General features: G+C 37.0%; 1 protein-coding gene across 2 annotated transcripts in view; it reads right to left on the reverse strand.

Moving 5' to 3' along the window:
- Positions 1-15,497, reverse strand: part of LOC121670479 (sodium channel protein type 1 subunit alpha) — a 93,324-nt gene that overhangs the window by 72,098 nt on the left and 5,729 nt on the right. For both annotated transcript variants that reach the window (XM_042040757.1, XM_042040756.1), the window contains exon 2: positions 13,109-13,188. The gene's annotated coding sequence lies outside the window, so the exon portion shown is untranslated. The remainder of the gene's footprint in view (positions 1-13,108; positions 13,189-15,497) is intronic.

The raw sequence follows: 15,497 nt of genomic DNA on the forward strand, positions 1-15,497 counted from the left end.
CCCCCATCCAGCTCACAGATCATCTTTGAAAGAAAAGAGTGCTCAAGGAATGGGAGATGCTTGAAGCACAAACGAGCTCTGCAGCCTAGGAAGAGCTATTGCCACTGCATGACTTTGGGATAGTTCTATGGCCTCAGTCCCTTTCTGCAGCCCTCAGCCTGTCTCAGGTTTTACAAGATGCAGCAAATACATGGGCTACATGTGAATCAAGTGTTTTCCAAATTAATTCATACACTATATGCTAATGCCACACAGAATGTAACACAAGTCTGTAAACACGTGACATTTGCATTTCTGTTTATGTGGGCAAGGCCCTGCGCCTTGGTCACTGGCCTCTTCTGATCCTGCTAAGGCAACTCATCTGCAGTTCTTCCCTCATGTCCCTCTGCAATTTTGTGATTCTGAACACACAAACGAGCAACCATTTTTACCAACAGCAAGAGGATTCTGCTGTTTCTTAGCAAGCTGCTTTGAACCTAACAATTACCTAATAATATGTGAGAAATGGCTTATTTCCAGATTGGCAATTTCGCTTTACAGTAGCACAATTAGTATCTGTTCTTGCAGATACTTGCAAGTTAAATTTTATTTAACTTCAAAAACTATTTTATATATACATATAGTTCTCAAAATAAAAATAAAATTAAGAACAGTCACATCACTGCTGTAAAGAAAAGTCTTCCAAAACACAGACCTGGTCAAAAATAAACAAGTAAATAACTCCCACCTATATCTTGATTAGGTTTGAACTGATTTTCAACAAACTTTGAATTAACAACAATGATCCAATGTAATTTTGGGAAGTTTTCATTCAGTGCACACTCATGAGGCCACGATGTCCCAGTCTTGTGTCCAGGCACGTCTATACATGATGTGGTCTGGAGACATGACAGCGCTCAAGCCCTGGCACCTTGTGCCCTAGAGGTAGTATAGTTACAGAGTTCATTTACTCTACTGAATTTTAGATATTTAGCTTGTTTTAAGATCTAAAAAGCCCCTACACGGCACTCAGTATTTTCAGTTGCATAAAGGGGAAAACAATCTTGAAAATTCTTAGACAAAACAAAATTGTTCTTGCTATTAAGGGTTTAACTACAAGCAGCAGCAGCATCTGCTGCCTCTGCCCCATCCTTTGAGCAACACCTTTTTGGAAAAAGCTTCAGATTTGCAAAGAAAGGCAGGGCCTGGGAATTAGTATTTCTGCAGAAGCAGTAGTTTGAAAGCCATTGAGTGAAGACTGTTAGCCACATTGACTTTTACTTAAAAGCAAAAATTTCAAGGTTTTTTTGTCTTTTGAGGTGCTGGTGAGTTTCCAGTCATTTAATATTTTATGTTCTAACACTACAGTAAATGTTCAGGATGTTGATTTTTGATGGGAATGTAAAGACATAATAAATAATCCAGTCAAAAACCAAGAGCAATAAAATTATAGACTAAGAAATCTAGTGGTATTGGAACTTTGGGAAGTTTTTTAATGCTATGATTGGTCAAGAGGAACAATTAAAGGAATGTGCTTCTTTAAAATAAATAAGAATACAATATGTGCAGAGATTTCAAATGTTTAGCAGCCCAGAACACTTGAAAATGAATGAACTTAATGCTATAAAGTGTACTGAGAAAACAGACAAAATGTAAAACTAAGATAATATCACCAGACACCACGTGTTATTTAAAAATGGAAAACTATTAATTAGAAATTTCTGAAATATTGCTATATACTTATAAAGAGCATAAATGATAACAAATTTTGAAGCAAAACATTCAGTCATTCAAATCCTCAGCCACTGTCTGGTAGTTTTCTGAAGATCAAATAATCTGCTAAAAGCAGGCAACATTTACTTTATCAAATTTAGTATTAAGACATGTGGTTAAACATGGAATTTTAGTGCACATATAGTGATTATTTTGCAAAGAAGCCATTCTCAAATATAGGTACAGAAACATAAAAAAAGAAAGAGGTTTGAGATCTGTACTTCTTATAAATATCACTTAGTGCACATCAAATGTACACTTAAACTGCAGTAACAAAGCTAATGAAGCAATAACGTATTAATAAAGTCTTCTATCTTGCATTCCAACTTGAATTTAAACTGATATATTACAAGGTCTGTATAATGTGAATCAGTTCATGTGGCTCCACCTATATGATGAGAACTCTAATAGGAGAATCAACATGGTAAACTGAAGACCACAGAAAATAATGTCAGATGTCACAAACAGCAAATAATATCTCTTTCAGCCTCAACTTTTCTGATTGAAAAATACCAGTTTTCCCATTTTGTAGGATTTGTGGTTGGTGATTAAACTACTTTCAGCTATTTTCATGCAAACCCACACTTTTGTCTTTTCATTAATTGAAAATACTCTTGCATTTGTAATTGAAAATGTTCATTGCTGCTCTAAATTACCATTTTTAATGTTGTATTAGAGATTAAAGTGTTTTGGAATGCTTTTTCTAATTAATAATTTTTAGTTTATAACAGTGAGTTGCAATGCCTTCTGGTATTTTGGCATCGGTTGTCCAGGGCAGTACCTTAAATTGTTTAAAGATGAATTATAAATAAGTAATTGTTGTCCCATAACTCTTTACTCCACTAATAGCAGACCAGTGTGAAAGCAAGTTCTAGCCCTACTAGGTAAGAGAAAGCTTCAGCCACTCAACCTCCCAGTGTCAGGTATTGATTTACAATACACCCAGCTGAAAAAAATGAGGAGAGACATTCCTCAGCATGTCACACTTCTTGTCTGATCAATGCATTTGAAGACAGGGCACCATTTCCTACCACACTCTGAGAGCTGATAATGTTTCTGCAGGCATTGTGTGCACAATCTAGGGGCATTTGTATAAACAAGCTTTCAGTGAGAAGCCAAAGTAGGAAACTTCCTATTTTAAAAACCATTTCTCAATGCACTTGAGCAAGGGCACAACAATGGAAGAGTACTACATAAAGATAAGAATATCCAGTTATGAAAAACAAGTCTTTAGTATGTCAACAGTGAACACTGTCTGAGAAGAGATCAGTGCAATTTGTAGGGTCATGGCTCTAAGGAATTGAAGGACATTTAAGTCTGAGGGAAACATGCCCAGTTAAAAAGCGTAACAATATTTGTGTTTCATTCATCCTGAGTCAAGGACAAATTGGGGACTTAATATCATGGGTGGAAATGACATCAAGCAGATTTTAATTTGACTTTGAAGAAAAAGCCTATGAAAAGTACAAATACAGAATAATTTTCAGTACTTAGCAATTTTGAGTAGGAGCTGGTTTGTTACACCTGTTTATGTAGATTTCCATATTTCTTACTCTTAAAATTCCTTGTTTTCTCTATTGAAAATGTCATTAGGAGGTATGAAAATGTCATGAAAATTTTTGTTCTCCCTTCCTCTCTTACTTTACTTGCTTGGACATTTTTCCTTCATGAAATCTTTTTGTCTTTCTGGCAAACCCATGGGGGACATGATATTAACATTGTCCTTAAGTGGGTCCTAGGGAGTGAGATGCAAGCTCCCTCCCTCCAGCCAGTTTGAGCCTTCCCAGGCAGCCAGGCTTGCTGGAAGCTGAGTGCTTTGGGAGTGTTTGGGGCTTGATGGCATCATGGCTGGGTTTGCAGGTATGTGGTTGTGATGTTAGGTTTGCTGTGGCCCAGTGATGAGGGAATTCTGGGGTGAACTACATGTTGACCACAGAAGCTTGTAGCAAGCCAGCAAGTAGGAAGAGGTGCATGTATCTAAAATATTCCAAACACCAATATGGTCAAGATAAAAATTGTTACCACTGAAAAACACAGTTAAAGCCAGGTAAGAGTGCAGAGCAAAAGGCATTTTTTCAGTGAGAACACCATGGTTTGATGCATAACAGGTGGCCAAAGCCTAAGACTGTGATTAGGTACCTTTAAAAGCCTATCCCCTTAGTGACTGTGTCCCATAAGAAGAAAGGATCTCAATGAAAGAGTGCAATATATTACATCATCAAATCTTAAGATGTTTGTTTTGAAACATGAGCACATAGATTTATCAGCAGCAATATAAAACATTAAGATTCTGTTTTGCTACCTATTTTTCTCAGGTTACATCTGTACTGTATTTAACAGTGTGCAGCCAAAACTGTATTCTGTCACAAGCTGCTCTTGAGGCAACATGAACCTGCCTGTAATGCCTTTTACAGGCAGTTCTTCTGGACTTGGGAGACAGTATGCTTTCAAATCTTCAAACTTGCAGATATCTGAGCTTTACTAGCAAACTCCCTCTTGCGTTACTTTTGGGTTTTTGCCCTGAACAGCAGACAGCCATGTTCACACTGCAGGTAAACTGGTTTCCACACCTGTGAAGTTTACCTTTTCAGAATAGCATCAAAGCTGTCCAAACCACATGAACCGTGCTGAAAGCAGGAAGAATGGATGGTTGTAGCTATTTTAGTCTCCAAACTCCTTTCAGAATCATCCTAGTTATCCTGTATGTAGTCCAATTGACCCAAGTTTTAATTATTTCAGACTTCCTTCCGCTGCCATTGCTGGTGTAAATGTCTTCAATTTCTAGATGGAGTGATTCATTCCAGACTATGAATGCTTAACACAGCAGCTCAGCACATGAAAGGCAACCAAGCCTAAGGGCTGCTGAGGTTAGTGGAGTCTGTGCTACTAGCAGTCATAATGAATCAGACTCTTACATGTGTCAAATGTCCTTGTCTAAGTTTTGGAGCCAAACTATGTTTAAATCATACACTACTCCCCCTGCTGCCATACATATCTAAGGTCTGTTTTCCATCATTCTTACAAAGAAACAAGAAACTTTCTTTGCCCTTACCAAAACCCCCCTGTCCTTATTCAGAATTATTTTCTAGCTAGTTGCTTGGGCTATATCATCCTCCTGTATAAATTTTCAGAAAGCAGATGACTGATTGCCTTTCAGAGGCTCTTTGCAGCCTTTCTTCATTATCTCAAATTTCATTTTTTAGATGTTAACTCTGTTGTTTAAATATTCAATTTACAATTTACATCAACATGGTAATTTTGAAGATTCCCAGTCACATTTAGGAGACACAAACACCCGCAAAGATCCCTCATTAGGCTTATGCTTCTCTTAATGTCTTCTTTTTCAAGATACCTTCCAAAACTCTTCATTTGGCTGCTCAGATCCCAAAACTACTTCATCACCTTGAAGGTCTTCTTTCCCTCTCTGACATCTGAGCATTTTTCCTTATGCTTAGGTTGTATCATGGTTAGAGCAGCAATTCCCTCTCTCTCTGTGTTTGAATAGCCCATACAGATTGGGATCCCACATTCCACGTCTGAACTCCTGCCTACTACAGACATCCAAAAGTACCCATACACCATACCAAGGGAACCCATTATGCTGGCCACAAATCAAAATAGAGTAATTTGCAGGTAAGGATGTGGATGTTAAGAAGTGTTAGAATTCAAGAGTGTGTACTTCAGGCGAGCAATATGAAGGAACGTGTTCAGAATTGAGCCTGACAGAGCCAGAAAGCAGAAGGTTTTTAATAACAAACTTCCTGAAACTTCCAGAAGTAAAAGACACCGTACAACACTGCAATATGGTATTTTAACAGGGATGACACATGAATGTCTCAAAAAACGTGAAATCTGTCCTGTTTTAATCCCCCAGAGCTATTAACAATTACTGCTTCAGCAAAACCAACTTGAATTAGAAGCATTACACAGAGAAACACAGACCTGCAGACCACCAAAGAGAAAGAAAGACAGCTTACTTTGTGAACTTCACTTCAGAATACTGCTAATCACAGTTGCACTACCCTCAGCCATTATTTAGCCATCTTCACAATCTTTTCTCACATGAAAGAGAGAAAATGGCTCATATTTCCTGTCTGAAACTTATCTGAACAGACAGCTAAAGGCATAAGCCGGCCTTTTCCAAAGTGCTAAGTAATCAAGAATTCACACAACAGTCAATATAAAATTCTTGTCACTCTGTATGGAGACATGGTATTTTTTTGCTTCAGCACCAAAATATAGACTTAAATATATTAGCTTAGATGTATAGTATGAAACTTCAGCCTTATCTCACAGTCAATCTTACTTTCATCACAGGAGAAAAAAACTATTCCCAAAACAGACCAGTTTCCTGCATTTCAGAATTCTGCAAAGCATACAACCCTGAGAAATAAATGTTGCTGCTGAGACATGCAGAGAAATACTATGTGTAAGGCAGTCAAAGAAAAAGGGAGAGAAATTTTGAATAAAACACTATTAGAAAGTTAAACAGAGTTTAATGTCCTGAAGACAGATTGTTTTAGAACAAAGAAATAGCTTTTAAAAGAAAATTTGATGTTCCCTTCTCCCCTGCATTTTTAAAAATGGATTAATTCATATTTCCTCAACCTTTTTTTTTCTCTTCCCCAAAACTCATTGTTAGATATTGTCTAGGAATTAGGCATGCAGACATAAGAGAAGGGGTACTGTATCAGCTGGTTTGTTTTCTCTTGCTAGCACGTCTCATAATTTGTCATTCTCTACTCTCGGACAGTAAGCAATTTTGTTTCTCCCAGCAGAACCATTAAAGACTATTTAGTGCTGGTTCAGTAGTAGTCTGAACTTAGACTTCACAGATGTACAGAAACCTGCTTGAGGGGAAAGCAGAGGGCAAGTCTGAGGTCAACGCCCACAAGTGACAGACTCTCAGCCAGGCTGTGCAGCAGCTGGACAGCACATAACCTGCAGCAAAACTACCAGCTGCACTGCCTGAAAGAGAGGGGAATGCCTCTTACCAGGCTGCAGGCCTAGAATTCCCATAAACTATGAGAACCCTTGGGATTGGCAGTACATGTAACATTTATCAGTTTTTTAAAAACTCCCCACAGAATGTGTGTGCCCTTCTAAGCTGCTGCTCATTCTCAGCTCACTGCAGCGATACCCTTGGCAGATGTTGTTAGCAGAGCACGGGGGACAAAGGTTCCTTGTAGGCCGGACTGAAGTTTGTGTGTGAAACAAAGTGGTAGCACCACGGCTACTAGTGTTGTAAGAGAACAGTTCCAAAAAATGATTTCAAAATAAAAACCTCAAAATATTGTTTGAATGAAATTAATCTTCAATTGGAATTCTATTTAAAAGGTACTCATAGTAATTAAGGTTTATTTTCCTAGTCTCATTGCACATGCATATCAGTAAAGCTGAAAACTTCTGTCTGCTTTATGTCCCACCCATGAAATATGACAATTCAGAGCAGGCACATTCCTCATACCTTGTGATGTAACACTACACCTACATTAGCATTTCCAAATTTTCTAATTTACATTTCTATTAAAAGAAATAGGCTTCTAATTTTAGATCTTTAATACAGACTTTACAAACTTTAAATTCATATTTATATTCTCATTTTTTGTCCTTGGTGCATAGCTGTTCCTTATTAGAAATGAACAGGCTGGTGACAACCTCCACCCTTCACTCTTAGGATGTGCTTTTGTATTACAGGCTCATAAAGGCTGAGGAGGGAAAGCACCTCTGGAGATCAGCTATTGCATTAGAATAAAGACATTTTGCAAAATTTTCTCAGCTATGTAGCTCAGGTGGGTGGAAATTTTGCTTCTATAAAATGTTGCAGGCAATTTTGTATTTGCCATCAAAAAACAGACAGCAACATTCTGAAATAACATCTGGCAAAATTTCCTAATCCAGGTGTGCCTAGTAAAGATAGTTTTCTATAACTCCCCAGTTCCAGAAACAGTACTATTCAGCATATTTTAATTATATTCCATATGTTTCTTTTCTCCGACCCTATATATATATCTTACCCATCACTCATTAAAAAAAATCAGTTTAATCCGCCTTCAAATAGTAACGAAATTTAATGATTCATGTCCATGTAGATATTCAGAACTATTAAAAAGAAATAAAACAATTTTTTGTTTCAATTAAGTCCAGTTTGGTATCTCATTTAGCAAGATGCTTTCTAAATTGGTTTTGAATTTCCTGTAAGTATTTATTAACAATCTTCTATGCTACAATTAACTTTTTAAAATTAGTATTAATCTCTCTGAAGGTGTGTCCCTCCATAACACTGAGTTTTGTGGAAGAAAAAGAAGGCATACGTTTCAGGTTTTTTTCCTGCTGTAAACTGTTCCTAAACAGTATTGTGCTGCTTCCTTTGTAATTGTTAATTCAGAAGTTGCAACATTTTGCATCTACTCAATTAACATGTTATAGCAGTTTGTGGATTTATCAAGCTTATTCTAAAAGCATAATCTAAAAAAAATCTGCTCAATAAAATTTAATTATCTCTTCTTAGGTAACCATATGCATTTTTCTTCGTATATATTTGTATGGACAATATTTATTTTGTTTACTCTGTAGCTTAGAAGCCAGTAGATCAATTAGTGATAAGAAATACTCCTGCATGAGGGGACAGAATCCCCTGTCTTGCTAAAAGAGCTGATCCTGGTGCAATTAGCTCTCCTTTTGGTTAGCAGTTTCCCAAGGAGTTTGGGAACACGCCCCAAGAGTCAGCTCCCATCAGCAGTACCCTGATGACAGGGTGCAAACAGCCACTGGGCTGGTAAACACAAGACCCTTGCAGACACAGGGTATCCCAATGCCAGTTAGTCCTGGTCTTAGACTGAGCCAAAATGAGTAATAAAAAAATACATTTTAATACATAGATAATTTTTCTTGGAGTAAAAAATTTTTGTTTCAGATAAAATGTGTCATTGATTCAGAGTAGTGGATTTGGAATGTATTTTGATTTGAGACAATACCAAGTCATGAAAACATAATAAAGGGTCATCCTTTCTGGTTTATCCCCCCAGTGTGTGTAAAGTGAAAATAAATTGAACTGAAGGCAAAAATACCCAGATGCAAGGTTTCTAGATTACACTTGGATCACATAGTTAATGTTTAATGAAAAAATTAAACTGTTGCATAACTTCATTTTCAATTAAGCATTGTCAATGTAGCCAGTATTGAGTTCTGAGTAGTTCTCTGTCTCTATCCACCACCACACATTTCAAGTGATATATACATATGGCATTATTTAGGTATCATTTTAGAAAATAAATGTATCAGACTGGGTTTCTCAGCTGTGAAAAATACATTAAAAATAGAACTTTGAAATGGCTCTGGTACACTCGCTTTCTTTAATCAGATTTTGAAGTGTCCTCATTCTTTCTATAAAGAAAAACTATCAATTTAAAAATATTTTAAATTAAATGTATACATTCTCCTGACAGTATGGAAATTTGATCAGATTTGCAAATACTCTTTTTCTACCCCTTACATTCACACACTTGCTATGGTTCAGCAGTAAAGACTGTGTAATCTAAAAGAAACTCTAAGAAATAAAGTAACTTTTTAGGACCTGTTTTCTGCTCTTTCTAGATATATTTGAAGCATTGCAGAGTGTATATACCAGAGGAAAAATATTTTCAGGGGAAATTTATGTACTGTTAGGCAATCCTAGTGAAGATAGCTTTTAGTAGGTCTATTTGGGACCCTATGTAATTTATTGTACACTGTCTGTTATACCTCAGATATCTACTTCTTTTTGTAGACTCACAGATAAATGGGGTTGGAAAAAAAAGATCAGAGGCCACCTAGTTCATCTTGCTGCCCAAGGCAAGACTGCTATACCTATTTCCCAAGGGATATTTCATCTAACCTCTTCCTAGAGATCTTCAGGACAAATTTCACAGATTCTCCTGACATTCTATTGCAGCTCTTCACTATCCTCTCTAGTAAAATGTTTGTCCTCATATCTCATCTGAGTGAGCCCATTTCTTCAATCTTCATTTCCTGTCCCACCCACTATAGACATAGAGAACAAAAATCATCTTCAGCATTCAGCTTCTAATGATCCACCAGCCACTCCACTTCCATTTTCATGTGTGGACTTACTCCAGTGAGCCTGCAAAGCTACATAAAGAGCCCTGCTGAGACACTCCTAAGAGGAGAACCTATAATTTGCATACAGAAATATCTCCATCATGATTTCCTCTTAACAAATAAATTCAACAATAATTTTAAACAAAGAGGTTAAACACTTAGAGTCATTAAAAAATAATGAAGGCTCTCACTCTGCAGCAAACAGCGTTTGGTAACACCACTGTAGTTGCTACTTAGATTTGAATTCTTTGAACAATGCTTTTATTAAATAGAGTTACTAAATAATTGAGTCACACAAGCCTCTGCATTTATTCCTAAATTTTTATTTCTGACCTTGACAGGATTTGAGCTTTTGTTTGGTTTTGCTTTGTTTTACCAGGAGGTGATCATCAGTTTTTTGATATGTGTTATGAAGCAATTTTAAAAAGCCAGTGCTAGAAGGAAATCAAAGAATCTCTTGAAGGAGTAAGAGAAAGATGAAGAAGATAGGTCTGCATGTTTCAAGGTACTGATATAAATTACAAAGATAGAGGGAATTAGAAGGGATAGAGCTTGGAAGCTCAAACTGAGGTGGATGTTTCTGAGACTAAAAATATAGGGGTTTTGTTCTTTCCTCAGAGACTTGTGGAAAAAAGAGGAAATTAATAAAAAGAAAGATGGAAACACTTTAAAATAGAGCACTGGAAAGATGTTTAGAGATCCACTAGATACTGCTGAGACAATACAATGGAAACCTGGGTTCTGAAAATGCAACATAATGAGAATTTCATAGCAGAAAGACGAAGGAGAGAGAGCAAGCTCTGGGGCTGATAAATCACAACACGAAATAACAGGGTGGCTAAATCAGAATTGTGGATTTTAAAGTGATATTTAACATGGCAGGGAATATTTTTACCCAGATTTTTTTTAACAAGTGCAAAATAAAATAAATTATTTTTTTCAGAGCTAAACAGAATTTCAGAAGAACATGAAAGGGGACCTGGAACCACCACCCACAGGTGAAAATGGAAGAGACAGAAATAATGACACAATAATCAGTAAAGGACAGCAAGCCTGAAAATACTGAACACCCATGTATTCAGTAAGACATCACAGTGATTCTTTCAACAAATATTACTAATACTGAGTAAAAAGAGATCAGTGTATTTTACAGAAGTTGGACTAACTCTGTATGGAAAGGGTGATGATTTCTATGTCCACATTTATCATTTAAATAATTACTTCACTAATACCAAATTTTGTTTTCATCCAATTTCTATGTGGTTTTATGGATAGAAATCTACAAAGAATAAACCCACAGCTAGAAAAATAGGAGTAACATACCAGAACTATTGAGCTTTGGGAAAAAACATCTGGAGAACTTGCATGATATTCCCTACCTCCCTACAATATCCTGCTCAGTCAGAAACATCAGCTGTAGATTTTAATGGTTCAAATTTACTCAAAGGTTCTTTTTTCCCCCACATTTTAGAATATTTCAGCTTTAGAATTTCTTTTTCTCTCGTAGCAATGTGATCTCGTAAGTGCTCTAAAGCATTATGCTAAAAAAAGCCTAATGGTATTCCTTCTCTAGTATGTCATACAGTCTCCATAACACTGGTTGTCTCAGTTTGGAAGTGTGAATAAATATTGTTCAATCTTTAATTTGGTTTTTCTTCTGCTGTAGTCATTTTGGCATCAACAGAAAGTCTACAGGTCCAATACCTGTACTCTTGAGGACTCCCACTGCCTCCCACCTACATAAGCTGTTATCAATGGAGAAAAAGAAGACAGAATATGTTTCCGTTACTGGAAAACAATCCACAAATCTCTTCACAATATTTAGCCCAAAAGAACCAATATGCTTTCCCACAGATGAGCTTGGACTGGAGTTCAGAAAATGAATAAAATGAAGGAAATAACATTAATCCATAAAATTATCACAGTTCTAAATGCACACAGAAAACTAACATCAAGATTTCTGCCTCTTTTCAAAAGAATTTGCAAAGCAACCACTTCTCCTGATTATTAATAGACTATTTCTCTTAGCCAAGGGCAGGAGAAGTCTCACACTTAGTTAATCTCAGTTCTTCAACTTCAGGCAGCCAAAAATGATAGAGAGGGGTTTGTAAAATATTATTTAAGGGACAAAATTCAGTGCTAAGCCTTGTGGGTTTGCCCCTTAAATATGTTTTGTTCTGTCATGAATGCAAAAAACTCTGGAAGTAGAATACACATGCTGGAAGGATGCAGTGCAATATGGATAGCAGCAGCACTGCCATCCTTAAAAGTCAACAACCAGCTGTGCTTTAAACTGCTTGGCATAGGGGTAGTGCATTGAGAAGTCATATTCATAAACATTGTGAAGGTTTTCTAGCTCAAGGCCATCTTCGTTTTAAGAATAAAATAATCTATAATTGCTTTTAGCTTCTCAGCTGCTGACATTTACAACTTCTGAAACTTCAAAGCAAGTTTAGGTTTTAATATAAATTCAACAAAGATTTCAGTGATCAATAATAAGCTACCCTTGCCCCTATATAAAGTATTGTTTCAAACAGTGGATAGGATATATGTTTTCTTGATCTACATTTATCTGTATAATTTTTCTGTAAGTCATCATAGTCAGACTTTTAAAATTCTTTATTTCTGGTACCAGATTGTATGCAAATTGCTGTTGTTTTCCTAGAATTTCACTAGAATTGTTCTGATTAGACTATGCCTTACGCAAGCTCTTAATTCCCTGTCCCACTCCGCTTGATAACTTCCTCCAAAATAATGAAAACTTTCTGGCAAACTGAGGACAACCAGTGCAAAGCTATTTGCCTCTAACTTGCTTCCCTGTGTCTAAATACTTCAGCAAATATTCAAGATCACACAAACCAGGCTCAACAGAATAAACTATCAGGGTGTCAGTCTTGACAGCAATCATCCTGTTAATGTTTTGCATTAGATTTCAGAGCAATTTTTAGAACAGGCTTTTTTCTTTTGTACTTGACATTAAGACATTGGTCAGGCATGAAAAACACAATAAACAAGATAGTTGCAGTACAAAAATGTAACAATAACATCAGCCAATATAGCTCAGGAGTCTGACACCATAACCACAAAAAAAGCATTTCTGGAAAAGTTACAATTGAAGGGGTTTTCAATAGCAACAGAAAACACCAATCCATTTCAAATACTGCTGAGTGACTAACAATAGCTTTCTCAAAGTGGGGCTGAACAAACAGCCCAATCCCAGGTAAATTAGTACAATGGGATTCTTTTAAGCACATACCTCAGACAAGCAGCAGAGAAGAAATCCATTTGAGAAAAGACGCTGAAAGAGCTTGAAGTCCACCTGGCAAATTTCTTGTGCTGTTTGAAAAAGCAAGACGGTTCAGATTATGAACCGAGCCATATCTACAGCATTACAACCAGTCCTGGTCAGTATCTAAATGAAAGTAAGAGCTCCTAGCAATGCACCTGATCAGAAAGACTAAGGGCACAGGGAGAGAGAGACAAAAGAGAAGAATGCCTTTCTTCCTTTGGTAAAACATTTGTGTAAAGCACTTAGCCTTTAAGCAGAGCTTCTCTATGGGAAGGAAAACTGTACAATCCTGCAGCGCTTGATTTAGACTTTAATATATCTTCCATGAGAAGGAACAGCATGACCTCTGTTATCTTCTAAAAAGTTAAGGGGAAAATATTTAATAATAATTTAAACAAAATCACCCCCAACAAGCTGGAAACACCCCAAAATATAAGGCCACTGAAACACAGCTTGTAACAAAATGCTGAGATGCCAAAAAGAACTGACTGCAGCCTGCAAAAAATTTTTAAAGCAAAACCAAAAAAATTCTCCTTAATTATATGCTTAAGAATATCTATAAAGCAAGCATTCTGAAAAAAAAAAAAAAAAGGAAAAAGGAAAAAAAGAAAGGAAGGTGGGGAAGTGGGGGAATCAATGCTGACTGCTCACATAAATGCACTAAGATCTAGGATTTAACACCCTCCTGGCTTACCTGATAAAACTGGAATTTCAAATGCATTGTGAAAAAAACCCAAAAATAAAAAAAAACCCACCAAGAGATAGTGATGATGAAATGCTTGAAATGCAAATAAAGCTGTTTAGATTCTCAGTTCCAAAAGATTACAAGGTATTTATACATTGCTGCATTCTCATCGAGAAGTGGGGAAAAAAAAAAAAAAGACCTCTGCAGTATCCTCTCTGCTTCGTTCTCAGCTTCCTGTTCTGAGGGCTCACTCTGTGGTACCTAATGCAAATCAGCAAATAGCAGGGAAAAAAATAAAGAGAGGGGGGAGGGAGGAGGGTAAAGAAAGACAGAGAGGAGGGTAAAGATAGAAAAAAAGGGGAAAAAAAAAGATACTAAGCCATCACCTTGAAGGACAGCCCCATCTATCGGCAAAAGCAAAGAACCGTCTGTAAAAGATCGCTTTTTTAGAGATTTTCCGACCTAAACGAGACTGAAAATCTGCAACCTCATTTTCCTTCAGGGAGGAACAGAGGGCAGGGATAGTGCTGAGAAGTAGATTTCTTTATCCTGTGTTAAATGAGCTAAAGTTTTCAGTAATTTTAATTTCTTTTCAGGTAATTACTTGTCTCTGAAACATGTGAAGGAAATAGTTTGTGTAAGTGTCAGTCCTAACGAAAGCACCAGAAACCTTTCCAGGTCAGCCCCTGACACATCACAGCTAATTGCTACCTGTCCTCCGTCTCATTTTACACCTGCCCACTGATGAGTGGTGGTAGATTCGACCTCATCAGTCATGGGTTCAGTCACCAAAATCAGGGTTCCTGTGCCCGAGTCCCGTGACGTGTCCATCTATTACAGCCTGCATTGCTAATCACGCTGCCTGGGACACGACTGCCACGTCAGCTCTATGCATTCCCCTGGATTCAGAAGGCAGCTGCGCAGCCAAATCTGGAACCTAGACAAAAAAAGGCTCCTCTTTAAAATTCAGCCTGCTAAGTAACAGTAACAGTAGCTGCTAACACAATGAACCCCATCTGCATTGAATCAGCCTCAGCTGGAACTAAATCAGACAACATTATGTATTTCTCGTTTTGCTTTCTTGACCAATAAAAAAAACTGGGATGGCCATGAGTGAACACTTGTGAAAGCCCCAGTGCCCACCATGTCGGATGGGGGGTGGGCACAGAGTGGCAGGAATGGAAAGAAGGAGGCAGTGACTGGGAAGGTGAGAGGTGCATGGAAGGAGGGCTAAAAATTGCATTTCTTTCATTGTTCAATACTATTTCTGCATGTAAAGATGGACAAATATAAATCAAATTAATACCCATATGCAATAAGGCACATCTATGATACAACAGATACTTAATGTGAACCTCTGATTTAGTGACCCCAGGCAGCTTTAATGAATTTGATGCTTTAGAGTCAATTCCAATATTCTGATATTCTAATATCAGTTTTTTCTAATATTTTTACATCATGAGGTTTTGATTCCTTAAAGTTTTCTTGAATCCAAGCTATATGAATCAGAATTTCTCCACCTCCCAAAGGTGACCTGAGGTGCTTGTCCCTTCACAAGAAGCACTTGGAATTCTCTCAATATAACACCTAATATTTAAGCATTTATCAGTAGAGCATGTTATGAACAATTTTTCTAACAATGAAATCTAATTGCACAATTTAAAAAATATT

The sequence above is a fragment of the Corvus kubaryi genome, unplaced genomic scaffold, assembly GCF_017639235.1.
Source record: "Corvus kubaryi isolate FWS band 111438036 unplaced genomic scaffold, C.kubaryi_AGA036_p1.0 37396, whole genome shotgun sequence".
Taxonomy (NCBI): Eukaryota; Metazoa; Chordata; class Aves; order Passeriformes; family Corvidae; genus Corvus; species Corvus kubaryi.